This window comes from Protopterus annectens, chromosome 3.part0, assembly GCF_019279795.1.
Source record: "Protopterus annectens isolate FY-2018-M chromosome 3.part0, PAN1.0, whole genome shotgun sequence".
Classification (NCBI taxonomy): domain Eukaryota; kingdom Metazoa; phylum Chordata; order Ceratodontiformes; family Protopteridae; genus Protopterus; species Protopterus annectens.
The window spans coordinates 872940708-872953663 of record NC_056731.1 but is presented as its reverse complement, the minus strand read 5'-3'; positions in this window follow the sequence as shown (position 1 = coordinate 872953663).

Genomic DNA, 12956 nt, shown 5'->3' with positions numbered 1-12956 from the left:
AGTTTAAGGTACCAGACTTTGCAGAAACGTACCAGTAACACTGTTTATATTAAAAAATGCAGTAATAAATGATTAAGGCAAAAATCTGGTAGTGGTAGTATGCAGTCCTGCCACACGTATGAATTAAACTACAAAACTTTGGTTCAGCAAGGTTTAAAATGCAAACAGATAGCTTTTACAAGTAATTCTTCTTGTGGAAACAAAAGTGCAGAATGACTAAGGTCCCGGAACAAACCAAAAAATTCAGACAGGTGGAATAGAGCAGAAAAGTACAAAGTAGTATCACCACACAGGGCACTATAAATCCACTTAAATGTTTAAGCAGAATTGAAATAAGTAAAACAATGTATTTCTATTTCCATTTTTGAAAAGCTAGTTACTGACAGATCCACACCTCTCCAAGTCTTGGATAAAAGACACTGGGTGGGGGTAGCTGGAAATAGCAGCTAGCTAGAGAGCTACCCATGCAAATAAAGGAGTTACTGGAGCTCTCCAGGAAACTTTAGCGGACTATTTTTGGGGGATGGTGTAGACACAGAATGTAAGCAGGTCAATGGGAAGCAAAATATAAAAGTACTGAAACCCAGACTGGAGCAGAGACAATACTCTCACTACTGAACTTCTGCTAGAGTTAGGGCATCAGATTATGCAGAAATTTACCAGTAACACTGATTATGGAAAGCACTGCAGTAATAAATGATTAACGCACAAATCTGGCAGTAGAAGTAAGCAGTTCTGCACCAATTGTGAACTAAACTACAACACTGTGGCCCAGAATGGTATAAAATACAAGCAGATAGCATTTACAAGTAAGTCTGCTTCAGGAAATAGAAGCACAGAATAACTGAGATCCATGAACAAACTAAAAAATATAAACAGATGTAACATAGCAGAAAAGTATAAAGTAGCATCATCATGCAGGTCACTTTAAGTGCTCTTAAATATTTAAGCAGAATTGAAATAATTGAAATAATTAAATCCTCTTTCCTTTTTGAAAAGCTAGTTGCTCACAATTTCATACCTCTCCAAGTATTGGATAAAAGACCAAGGTTTAAGATAAACAATGACATCCAGCTACCTGCCTTGTGAATGCTTGTTTACATGATCTAACCTCCTTAACTGTAAAGTACCTAGAATGCAAAAAGAACCACCATATTAAGCGACAGGCTATAAACCAACTGTATATAGCTTAACTATTACACTTCTATCCCTGTTAGAAAAACTATAAAGTATATTCTATAAAAGGCCATAACACTTCCTAACCCTATTATTAATATGTACACCAAATGTTAAGGAAGTGTCACCTAAAATACCTAAAACCTTCACCTGAGCAGATGAGTAGCAAACATGATTATCTAGTACATAAGGATACTAACAGTTAGTTGTCCCAAATTTCTAAACTTTACAGTTTGTTTGTACTTAATTTCATATCATTCAACTGTACCCACCTAGTTATATTTTCAAGATATTTTTTTGAAGATAATTAGGATCCACTAAATTAGTAACAACACAGCCATCTTTTATATTTGCTGAGCCATGCTTGATCAGACATTGGACAATCACTCATTAGTACACCAAATAGCAATGGTCCCAATACAGACCTCAATGGTATATCTCTACAAACAATTTTAGGAGGAGAACACTTATTTTTAACTCAGACTCTGCACGTTCTAATTAAGAGCCAGTGTACTACCCATCTTGAACACAGACATTTAAGTTTGTCTCACATTATATATTAACAAAAAACTCACAAGGGATGTAGTCAAAGGCCATGGCCAAATCCAGATATGCTTTAACTATACCCAAGCCTTCGTCCAATGAATTTACAATATATTTATAAATATGAAACAAATTTGATAGACTTGGTCTACCAGAAATAGTTTTAACTATATACAGACTTTACTCACCTCCTTTTCCTTCTCCATTTTTAAATTAGAAAACGTGCATAACTATTAGAATTTCTTTTGTGGCATAAAGCTACTCATAACCCTCAAAAGATCTCGACATCTCCAATGGTTTGCTTACTTTTCTTAGGAGGCTGATCTGCTGTACAACGTCTTATCTCCTCAGGATCCAGCACTGTCTGGTCTACGAGAGCAGGTTCCACTTCCCGATATGTCTTTGTACCCACAGTGTAAAAAACTTTAAAAATAGCTGGATCTAGTAATTCAAACAATTTGTACTTTTTACAGACTCAGATGGCTGACAGAAGTTGATGTCTTTGCCAATATATGGCTGCTGAATAAGTGTTGTCCACATACACTCTTGTCTGTCCTACTTTTAAGTTGATTCCAATCTTCCAAAGTGTTTGCAAAACCTTTTTTGCATAAAAGTCTGAAATGTTACTATTACTGGTCTTGGCATTTTTCTTAGCAGCTGCTGTTGGAGCGCCATCTTGATGTATAGTTCTCCTGTCGGTATTCCTCTCCATTTTCTTATTGTGTCATTCATGAGTTGCATGCAGTTGCTGCCTTCTTGCCTTTCTGGTCTGGCTGTAAAGCACTAATTTTCCAGCAGATCCAGTCTTGTAGCTCATTGACCTTGGTTCCAATTTCTTCCTGCATGGATAGTTTTATTTTTGAACTCTGTTGGCATCTGCTTATGGTTTGTGATAGCGGCTATCTATTGAGAGCATCTTCCACATCTTGCATTTTTATTGTTAGATTTCATGCATTTTACCAAAGTGCTGCTAATTTTGAATACTTACTGGTACAGTAGATTATTTTCTTTCTCCGAACAAAGGACCAGGAGTCCCAGCATCCCACTCACTGATTTAGGATGCACTGACAGTTGAACCACATGGTCCATACAACTCATCTCCTCAGGGACTTGTTCTTTGTTTTCTTGATTTTTGTCCCTTACTTTCTTCACAGATTTGTTTTGTCTTGCATTCATGTGCAATCTAAAATTATCTTTCATATGGACAACTGTAGAGTTTACTCCCTGGATTGATTAGTTTTTTGTTTTGGAGTTAGGAGGACAATCTTAAGCTGTTAACAGAAGTGCCACCATACCAGATGTCTTGTCCAGAATTTCGTGAGCAAAAAAACTGAGAGGTATGGTTTCCCTCTGTGATGCCCTTGCACTGGCCCAGTAATCAAGGAGCTTAAGTCCTCAATATTGGCAACAGCTAGGGGATGTACACATTGGGAGGATGACAAGTACACATGCAGTAAAGTACAATTTCCCTTAAAAGCACACAGAGATCACAGTCAGTATGCGGCTGGTTTCTCTCTCTTTCTCCAGATCTCCAATAAGACTCCCCAATGGCACAGCTACAGGGTTAAGATCTCAGCTGTGGGGCCAAGCCAAGACCTCCAGCACCCTCTCTGTCCAACCAGTGCTTCATGTCCTTGCCCACATAGCTGACACACACACACTTTGAGATTTGATTGATATACAAACACTCACACACACACACACACACACACACACACCTGGTAAAGCCTGGCACAGGTTTACTAGCTATGCCCCCTTTTGCCCAGATGATAAGGTAGTTTCCACTGCCACCAACCCCTTCTTATCAGCTACTATAAGGCCCTTACAAAGGGTGTCCAATCCTACTGTATAATGTTACTATTATCTAAATGGTAGTTTTGACCAAGAGTAAGGCTATTTAGGAGTGGCCTGTACAGTGTCACCAAATACATATGCAAGCACTCTAAGAACTTAAATATATCTCACAAATATCAGCCACAAAGATAGGTTTAAATATATTTAATAATAAATAATAAAATAACAAGTCAATACTCTGAACACAATAAGTTCAGAGTTCAAAATTACAGGAATTATTTTAAAACAACAGTGCAGGACAGTCTCAAATAAATACAGAAAATATCTAAGCTAATCTTTACTATATTCCTGTCTATACCTAAAAGAGATACTATGCCCTAAGTCTTACTTACAAGCAAGTGCAGATGTGATGATGAGTGGATCTTCTTGCTAGATCAAAGACAAAATTCAAAATTCACAGTCTCTCTCTGAGAGAGTTCTTCAATCAATAGCAAATATTACTGCTGGGTTAACTTGGATGACATCACTTTTTGTCATGTGGCTTTAGTTCCCAGGCTAAACAGAAGCTTAACAGAATTTGGAAAAAATTTCTAGCTCTAGACATCCTGTCTCCTTGCTACATTGAAACTAACTTTTATTGCACATCGTAAAGCATTTAATTTCAACTTATTTTCTTGAACTTTTGTAAGTTAATCTTCTATGTTCCAGCAGAGTATGCTGTGGTCAGATTCTTGAAGCTCAGTACATAACATACAGTTCTGTATAAATCATATCAATATTCACAAATGGCATAGAATTATTTACAAAATTCCAGATAGCTGGGCTGCAGATGTCACATTCCCCCTCCCCCGAAAACTCAAGCTAGTTTTTTCAAGTGAACCTTGAGAAACGTTGCTTGAGAGGGTTGAGCCTATCTGGGAATACCTTATCATATTCCCTGTCTTGAAAGCCCATCTGCGTTTGGCATTGCTAACACCACTGTGGTGCTGCACTATCATATGCTTGCAATCCTAGGCTCAACCTTAGTAACTTGGCATTTTGCTGACTGACTCAATATAGCCATTTTAAGGGACTGTGGTCTGTAACTACAGTGAATTTCCCTTCCATACAGATAAGCCTGAAGTTTCTGCAGTGCCCATACTATAGCTAGGCATTGCTTTTCTACAGCTGCATAGCATTCTTCCCTGGGTTGGAGCCCACGACTGAGATATACCACTGGGTGCTCTTCTTCCTCTGTGGAAACCTGACTAAGTACAGTCCCCACACCATGGTTTGAAGCATCCACCTGCACAACAAATTTGTTGCTGTAAACTGGACTGGCTAACACAGGGGATTCTCCCAAAGGTCCTTTAAGCTTCTGGAATGCCTGCTCATATTCTGGGGTCCACACTACCTTATCTGGCCTGTTTTTTTCCTTGTCAGGTCTGTCAGGGGAGCAGCTATGGTACTATAATTGGGGACAAACTTTCTATAGTACCCTGCTGACCTGAGAATGCCCTCATCTGCTTTTTGGTAACAGGGGCAGGCCATGTCTGCATGACTTCCACCTTGGCAGGTTCTGCCCTGATCTTACCAATCCTCACTCTATGTCCCAGGTAGGAGACCTCTGCCATACCCACCTGACATTTGCTGGGTTTAATGGTCAAGCCTGCCCTCTGTAGTCTACCCAGCACCTCCCTGACATGCTGAAGATGCTATTGCCAGGAATGGTCATAGATGAAAATATCATCTAGGTAAGCAAGGGCAAAATCTCCTGCTTGGATACAATCTACTAGCCTCTGGAAAGTCGCTGGGGCATTTTTCATCCCAAAGGGCATCTTCGTGAACTCATACAAGTCAAAAGGAGTCACAAAGGCTGACCTCTTTCTAGCACTGGGAGTTAAGGGCACCTGCCAGTAACCCTTGGTAAGATCAATGGTGGTAAAATACTTAGCCCCACCCAGCTGCTCTAGGGCTTCATCAGTCCTAGGCATGGGGTAAGCATCTGACTCTGTGTGACTATTTAATTTCCTGTAGTACACACAGAACCTGGTGCTGCCATCCTTCTTTGGTACCAGCAGCACTGGGGAGGCTCAGGGACTGCTAGACTCCTGGAGTACCCCTAGTTCCAACATTTCCTGTATCTCCTCCCTCAGGACTGCTTGACTCCCTCAGGCACCCTATAAGGGGCCTGCTTAATAGGCCTTTGGGGTCCTGTATCCACATGGTGCTGCACCAGGTGGGTGCACCCTGGTTTCCCAGTGAGCATGCCCCCAAACTCCTGTAACTCTGCTCGGATTTCTCGAACTTGGGTAGGGGATAGTTGCTGGAACATTGCTACCCCTTCCACTGAGGAGTCAGTCTGCACTTCATGGAGGAGATCACTGACCAGATCCTCCATAGACTCCTCATGTCATCCACTGCAAATACTCACCACAAGGGCCTCCCTGTCATGGTAAAGTTTCATCATGTTAACATGGTATAATTTGTGCCTCTGCCACCTGCCTAGCAGTTCTACAATGTAGTTAACATGACTGAACTTCCTTACCATCTTGTAGGGTCCCTCCCAAGGGTTTATATCACAACATTGAATGATGAATATATCGAATAACAAAACATCAAACTGACTTCATCGAACATGACAACATCGAAATGGGGGAAAAAAACAAAAAAAATCATGTGAAGTGTAGATGACAAACAAATTGCTCCATGTAGGGGGGCAAGACCCCCCTGCACCCCCACACCCCCTGCCACTTAAACATACCACTTCGGAGATTGCAGTTCAGTGCACTAAAGTGTGGAAATGGAAGATTTCTATTTCCTACACTGTAGCATGATCTTGGAGTTGGTATATTTAAGTAGCAGGGGGTGTGGTGGGCACAGCCCCCCATGTGGGGGGTGCAGGGGGGCTTGCCTACACCCTTAATGTTGCATGTCACAGTTGGAAACTGCCATTGACATAGTTTCAATGCTTTCATGCTTCAATGAATCCTGTTCAGTGTTCTGTTATTCGATATATTCATCATTCAATGTTGTGATATAAATCCCCTCCCAAGCTGCCTATAGCTTGTTGTGTCTGACAGGAATTAGAACCATTACCTGCTGCCCTACAGCATACTCTCTAGCTTGAGTATTCCTGTAACACCAGACCTTTTTCTGCTGTTGGGCTTCTGCCAAGATTCTCCTGGGCCAAGCCCATGAGTTCCCTGAGCCTTGTTCTGAGGTTTAGGACATATGCCACAACAGACTCCTTGTGAGTTTTACACTTACCCTCCCAATCATCGTGAATCAAACCTAGAGGTTCCCTCACCCTATGCCCATACAGCAACTCAAAGGGTGAAAAACCTATGGATTCCTTGGGAGCCTCTCTCTAAGCAAACAACAGATGGGGCAAATATTTATCCCACTCCCTCTTAAACTGGTTTGCAAATGCCTGTAGCTTGGACTTGAGTGTAGAGTTTAACCTGTCAACAAGGCCATAAGTCTGGGGATGGTAGAGAGTGGTCTTTAGGTGTTTCACCCCACAGTGCTTCCACAGACAAGCTAGCAGGTCTGACAAAGTTAGCACCTCTGTCAGTCAGTATTTCTTTTGGAGAACCTACCCTGCTGAAAACCTCTAACAAAGCATTTGCCACCTTGTCTGCCTCAATGGAGGACAGAGACACTGCCTCAGGGTATCTTGTAGCATAATCTACTACCACTAGGATATACTTTTTCCCTGTGAAACTTGGGGTTCTCAGAGGCCCCACAATATCTATAGCTACCCTCTGAAAAGTTTCCTCAGTCACAGGTAAAGGCATCAAAGGATCTTTCACCTTGTCTCCTGCCTTGCCTACCTTTTGGCTCTGCGCACAGGTCCTGCAGTACCCTATTACATCTCTAGAAATCCGAGGTCAATAAAAGTTCTGCATAATACGTCTCTTTGTACATTTTATGTGCATATGACCTAATCATGGGGTATGGCTAGAAGTGCCAGATGGTAATCTCTGGGCACTACTGACTGCTGTATTCTCTCACCCTCTAGCCCTCCCTCAGGGGTCCACTCTCTATACAGTAACCCTTTGTCCCAGTATATAAATTCTCCCTTCCCATGAGAATTGGGTGCCTCACTAACTACCTCCCTCAGGCCTTGTAATGTAGAGTCTGAGAGCTGAGCCTGTCTCAACTCTGTCTTTGTAACCCTTTCCAGCTCTCCTTCAACAGGAAATCTGGTATTCTCTGACAGTGGTGCCTCACTGTCAGCCTGGGTACTACTACTCACATCTCCCCTTGCAGTCACTCTGTCCAGGGGAACATCAGTACCCACAAGTAGCTGTGGCTCACCTTCAGTTTCACTGCTACAGGGTAGCTCCCTCCCTGAAGTAACCACCTCACCAGTCTTGGCTGTAAGTGTGACTGTCTGTGTCTCCCCAGGCTACCAGACCCACATGTTTGTCTTCAAGCCTGACTGCATGTAACTGCATGAACATAAGGTACTGCATTATCAAAATCATTCCCTATCAGGACATCTGCAGGGATGTACTCAAATACACCTACTTGCTGGCTTCCTTTTCCACCCTCCCAGTCAAGGTGAACCCTAGCCAAAGCTAATTGGAATGGGGTCCCTCTTAAAGCTCTGACTGGAGTAGACTGCCCAAGCAAGTAGTGCTCTGCTTTAACCATTGCAGGCTTTACAATTAATACACCCCTCAGACTCCTCCTGCCTTGTACTGCAAATACTTAGCACAAGGGCCTCCCTGTCATGGTAAAGTTTCATCATGTTAACATGGTACAGTTTTTGCGCCTGCCTCCTGTCTAGCCTTCTCCTCAGCTTCCAAGCATAGCAATTTCTCATTTAACTCAGTCTTCAGACATTGCAGTTTCTCATTTTCCACAGTGTCTAGACATCTCAGTCACTCTGCTGCCTCAATTTCTAAATGCTTGGCCTCCAGCTCACGTTTCTTTAACTCCAGATGGATTTTTAAGTCCCTCTGTGGAAAGGTTGAGCTGTCCATTTTCTGAGAGTTGTACATCTCCAAGGCCAGTCCGATTGCTCTCCTGGTTGCTATACTGTGATGCAGCTGTGACTAAAGCTGTAATAATTTCTGTTTTAGTCTGGTTGGCATGCACCAGACCTTTAGCCTGGCACATCTCCACCAACTGGCTCCTTGTCATCTTGCCATACTCCTCTGCTGACAAGCTTGCCTGCTCTCTCTGACTAACTAAGCTAACAAAAAAATAATAATAATAATAATTGTGATATGGACTATGAATGTTCACTGCATGCTTGATTGAGAGTACAAACACTTTCAGTGACCACTGTACACAAGGTACAGGAATTCAATATCCACACCACTACAAGCCAATTAATATGTGATGCATGAATCTTGCCATCCCAAATAGAACCAAAATGCTCTCATCCAAAAAAAGGAAGCCAATCTGGTGGTCCCCTGCCATAAACAAACTTTACAACAAAAGGAAGAAACTTTTGCAGAAAAGAGGAAAATCCCAGGATGCAAAAAACTCCCTTACTAGCCTCAGTAAGAAACTGAGATGCCTCATAAAATCCTCCAAAGCTAGTTATGAAAATAAAATTGCCAAAGATTCCAAAGACAACCACAAAGCATTCTATAACTATGTCAAGAATCTAAATGGCAATGCTCAGATCTGCTCTAAGCTAAAACAGAATGGCAATAAATATACTGATCCAAAGGATATTGCCAATATCCTGGCAGATCGAATCAGTGCCAATTTCACCCCCCTCTCACCCCCTAAATGGCCCATCTCAATACCGGAAGATTGCCAAATTCCAGTAATAACGGCCACACAGGTACAAAACGCACTCTCAAGCCAAGAATACAGCATCCATGGGACCAGATGACATCCCGGGCTGTGTACTACATGAACTACAATATGAACTGGCACCTCACCTAAGTGTCATGTTTAATCATAGCCTCACCTCAGGTTTCGTGCCCACTGAGTGGCGCAGAGCTACAGTTATCCCAATCCACAAGGGGGGATCCACCTTGGATCCCGGAAACTACCGTCCCATCAGTCTGACAAGCCTTATCTGCAAGGCCATGGAGCGTATTATCATGGAACTTATAAACAAAGACATTGGCAACCTTCAAACACTGGACCCCACCCAGTTTGGGTTTGTGAAGGGCCGATCTTGTCTCCTGAACCTGATTGACTTCTTTGAATCAGTCTCCAGAGCCATGGACAAGGGTAAGGTGGTCCACACAGCCTATCTAGACCTTGCCAAGGCCTTTGACACCATCCCCACTCTGGAATCATAGATAAACTTACTAAGTTGGGCATTAATCCCTATGTCACCCAATGGGTTGCTAAATGGCTTACTGATAGAACCCACACTGTAAAAGTAGCCGACTCCAAATCCATCTCCAGACAAGTGACAAGTGGAGTACCTCAGGGTTCAGTCCTGGGGCGCTCTTGTTTGGCATCTACTTCTCTGAAGTACAGGTCAACACTAAGGGACTCTGGCTAACAAAGTTTGCAGATGACTGCAAACTGGGAGCCATTATTGAATCCCCAAATGATGTGGATACTCTACAAAAGGGCCTTACAGAAACAGATGCTTGGTGCCAGAGCCATGGGCTCAAGCTCAATGCCAAGAAATGTATTGTTATCCCCTTGGGGAAAAAACATGTATCCATGAATTACCATATAGGTGGCCGTACACTAAACACAGAAAGTGTGATAAGAGACTTAGGGACACAGGTGGACAGTGGTCTCACCTTCGATAACCACATCGCCACAACAGTCAGGAAATCCTTCTATGTGGCACACCTCATCACGAAGGGCTTTTCATCCAGAAAAAGGAGGTCATTGTCCCACTGTACTCATCCCTCATTAGACCCATTATAGAATACAATGGCCCATTTGGTATGTACCTCTCAAGACATCTGCAACAACTGGAAAGGCCTCAGAAATACCTCACTAAAAGAATCACAGGCCTAAAGCAGATGCCCTACGCTGACCGCCTTAAAAAACTCCAGCTATACTCTGTCGCATATCGTCTACTCAGAGGCGATCTCTGCTTAACATACAAGGCCATGTCAAACCCAGAGCTGTTGGACATGCTACACTTAAAGAAATCCCAATCCCTCAGAGCTACACGCTCCAGGGATCTAAACCTTGTCATCACAATAAACAAAACATGCTAGAGGGATAGGTTCCTGACCCAGAGACTCCCCAGACTCTAGAATAGATTGCCCATACATGTCAAGCAGAGTGCCTCTTTGGACCTCTTCAAGAGGAACCTTGACGTTTGGATGGGAGAAAGGAAATTCACCCCAGGGATCACGTCAGTCGCCCTGCTAGACAGGGGTCCAGGAAAGTAAATAATGTGGGAAGAAATAGCCAGGGAATTGTTATGGCTTATCTTGTATAGGCCCTAGGGCTGATAGCCTAGTACCAACCTATGAATCTATGTGGCTATCTCACCACTGTCAACCCATTAATATGTGATGTGCATATCCCCGCACTGTGCTACCAATTAATATGTGACACCCTTGCACTAGCCCAGTAATCAAGGAGCCTCAATCCTCACCATTGGAAACAGCTAGGGGACACATACATTGGGAGGATGACAAGTACACACAAAGTAAAATACAATTTCCCTTAAGAGCACACAGAGATCACTGTCAGTCTGGGGCTGGTTTCTCCCTCTTTCTCCAGATCCCCAATAAGACTCCCCACTGACACAGCTATAGGGTTAAGATCTCAGCTTAGGGGCCAAGTCAAGACCTACAGCACCCTCTCTGTCCAACCAGTGCTTTGTGTTCCTGCTCAGGTAGCTGAGACACACAAAACCCCCAGTCTCTCTCTGAAAGAGTTCTTCAGTATCAAATATTATTGCTGGGTTAGCTTGGATGACACCACTTTTTTCACCTGGCTTTAATTCCCAGGCTAAACAGAAACTTAACAGAAGTTACATCTCTGTGTGAGAAATACATATCTCTCAGAACTTTGTGGCTGCTAAGAAGTCAGAAAGCAGGAGGTTCGCAGTGGTGCAGCAGTGGTTAGCGTTGCCACCATACCTCTCAACTGTCCCGGATTTTCAGAGACGTCCCTGATTTTGACTCAGATTTTAACTCTGTCCCTCTTAATCCCTCCTAAAACTAGTCACTTTTGGAGGAAAGGTGGTAAATTACACTTAATGAATAATGACAATAATTAAGAGTTATAAACTTGTTTTACTTCAGAAAATGTGTATTAATTCATATGCTCTGATTCTGTCAATGTTTCAAGTTAATAGCAGTAATATTTTAAAAGTGTCCCTTATTGTCCCTGATTTTTTTCTTGACTTGTCCCTGATTCTGTTGAAAGTTGTCCCCAATTGGTTGAGAGGTCTGGTTGCCACCTCACATCAAGTGGTTTTCTGGTTTGATCCTTGGCTGGGGTGCCTTCTGTGCGGAGTCTGCATGTCTTCCCTGTGGTTGCGTGGGCTTCCTCTGGGTGCTCCAGTTACCTCCCACACCCCAAAGACATGCTGTAGGTGGATTGGACACTATAAACTGGCCCTAGGCGTGAGTGTGTGAGCGCCTTCTGTGGAAGGTTGGGCGCCGGGCTGGCAACTCAACACCATAAAACTCCACTGTCAATCATGAGCAGACAGATGATCCACTGTGGAAACCCCTAAATGGGAAAAGCCAAAAGAAGGAAGTCATAAAGCAATAAAATACTTTGTCTTTAAACCTAGTAACTACTTCTCACCAAGACAATAAAAAAAACTTCTAGCTCTAGACATCCTCTCTCCTTGCTGCATTGAAACTAACTTTTATAGCACATCCTGAAGCATTTAATTTCAACTTATTTTCTTGAAGTTTTGTAAGTTAATCTTCTATGTTCCAGCAGGGTATGCTGTGGTTACATTCTTGAAGCTCAGTACATAACATACAGTTCTGTATAAATCATATTAATATTCACAAATGACATAGAATTATTTACAAAATTCCAGCTAGCTGGGTTGCAGGTGTCACAGCCCGTCTTTCTCTATAGCCTTTCTTCATATTTTTACTTGAGGTTTATTGATTTACTTTTCTCTATTTGTGTTACTGTTTTATCCAGTGTCAGTCATAGCATATGATTATTATATGGCAGCATTTCCTGCTTTTTCACCCTGCCCTGCTCTGCCTTCTCCTGTTGAGTGTCCATATGTCTCCATATTTCACCATGCCTGTCCCTCTGCTAGATAAATTAGGACATAGGTTGACCTGGAGGGGTCCTTTGTGACTTCCAGTAGTAAATCACCCAAGGGGGATGTTGTAGCACCCTCTCATGATACAGCCAGAATGTCCCAATATATTACCTAGCAAGAGTTACAGGAAGTAACACCAGAGTGACTGGACCAGTGGCTTGATTCCTACATTGACCACCTGGAGAATGTCCTCATGTAAGTAGCCGAGTCACACCACAGCCTGATACTGTCTAGGGTGCCACCTGAAGCAGAACCCAGTGGG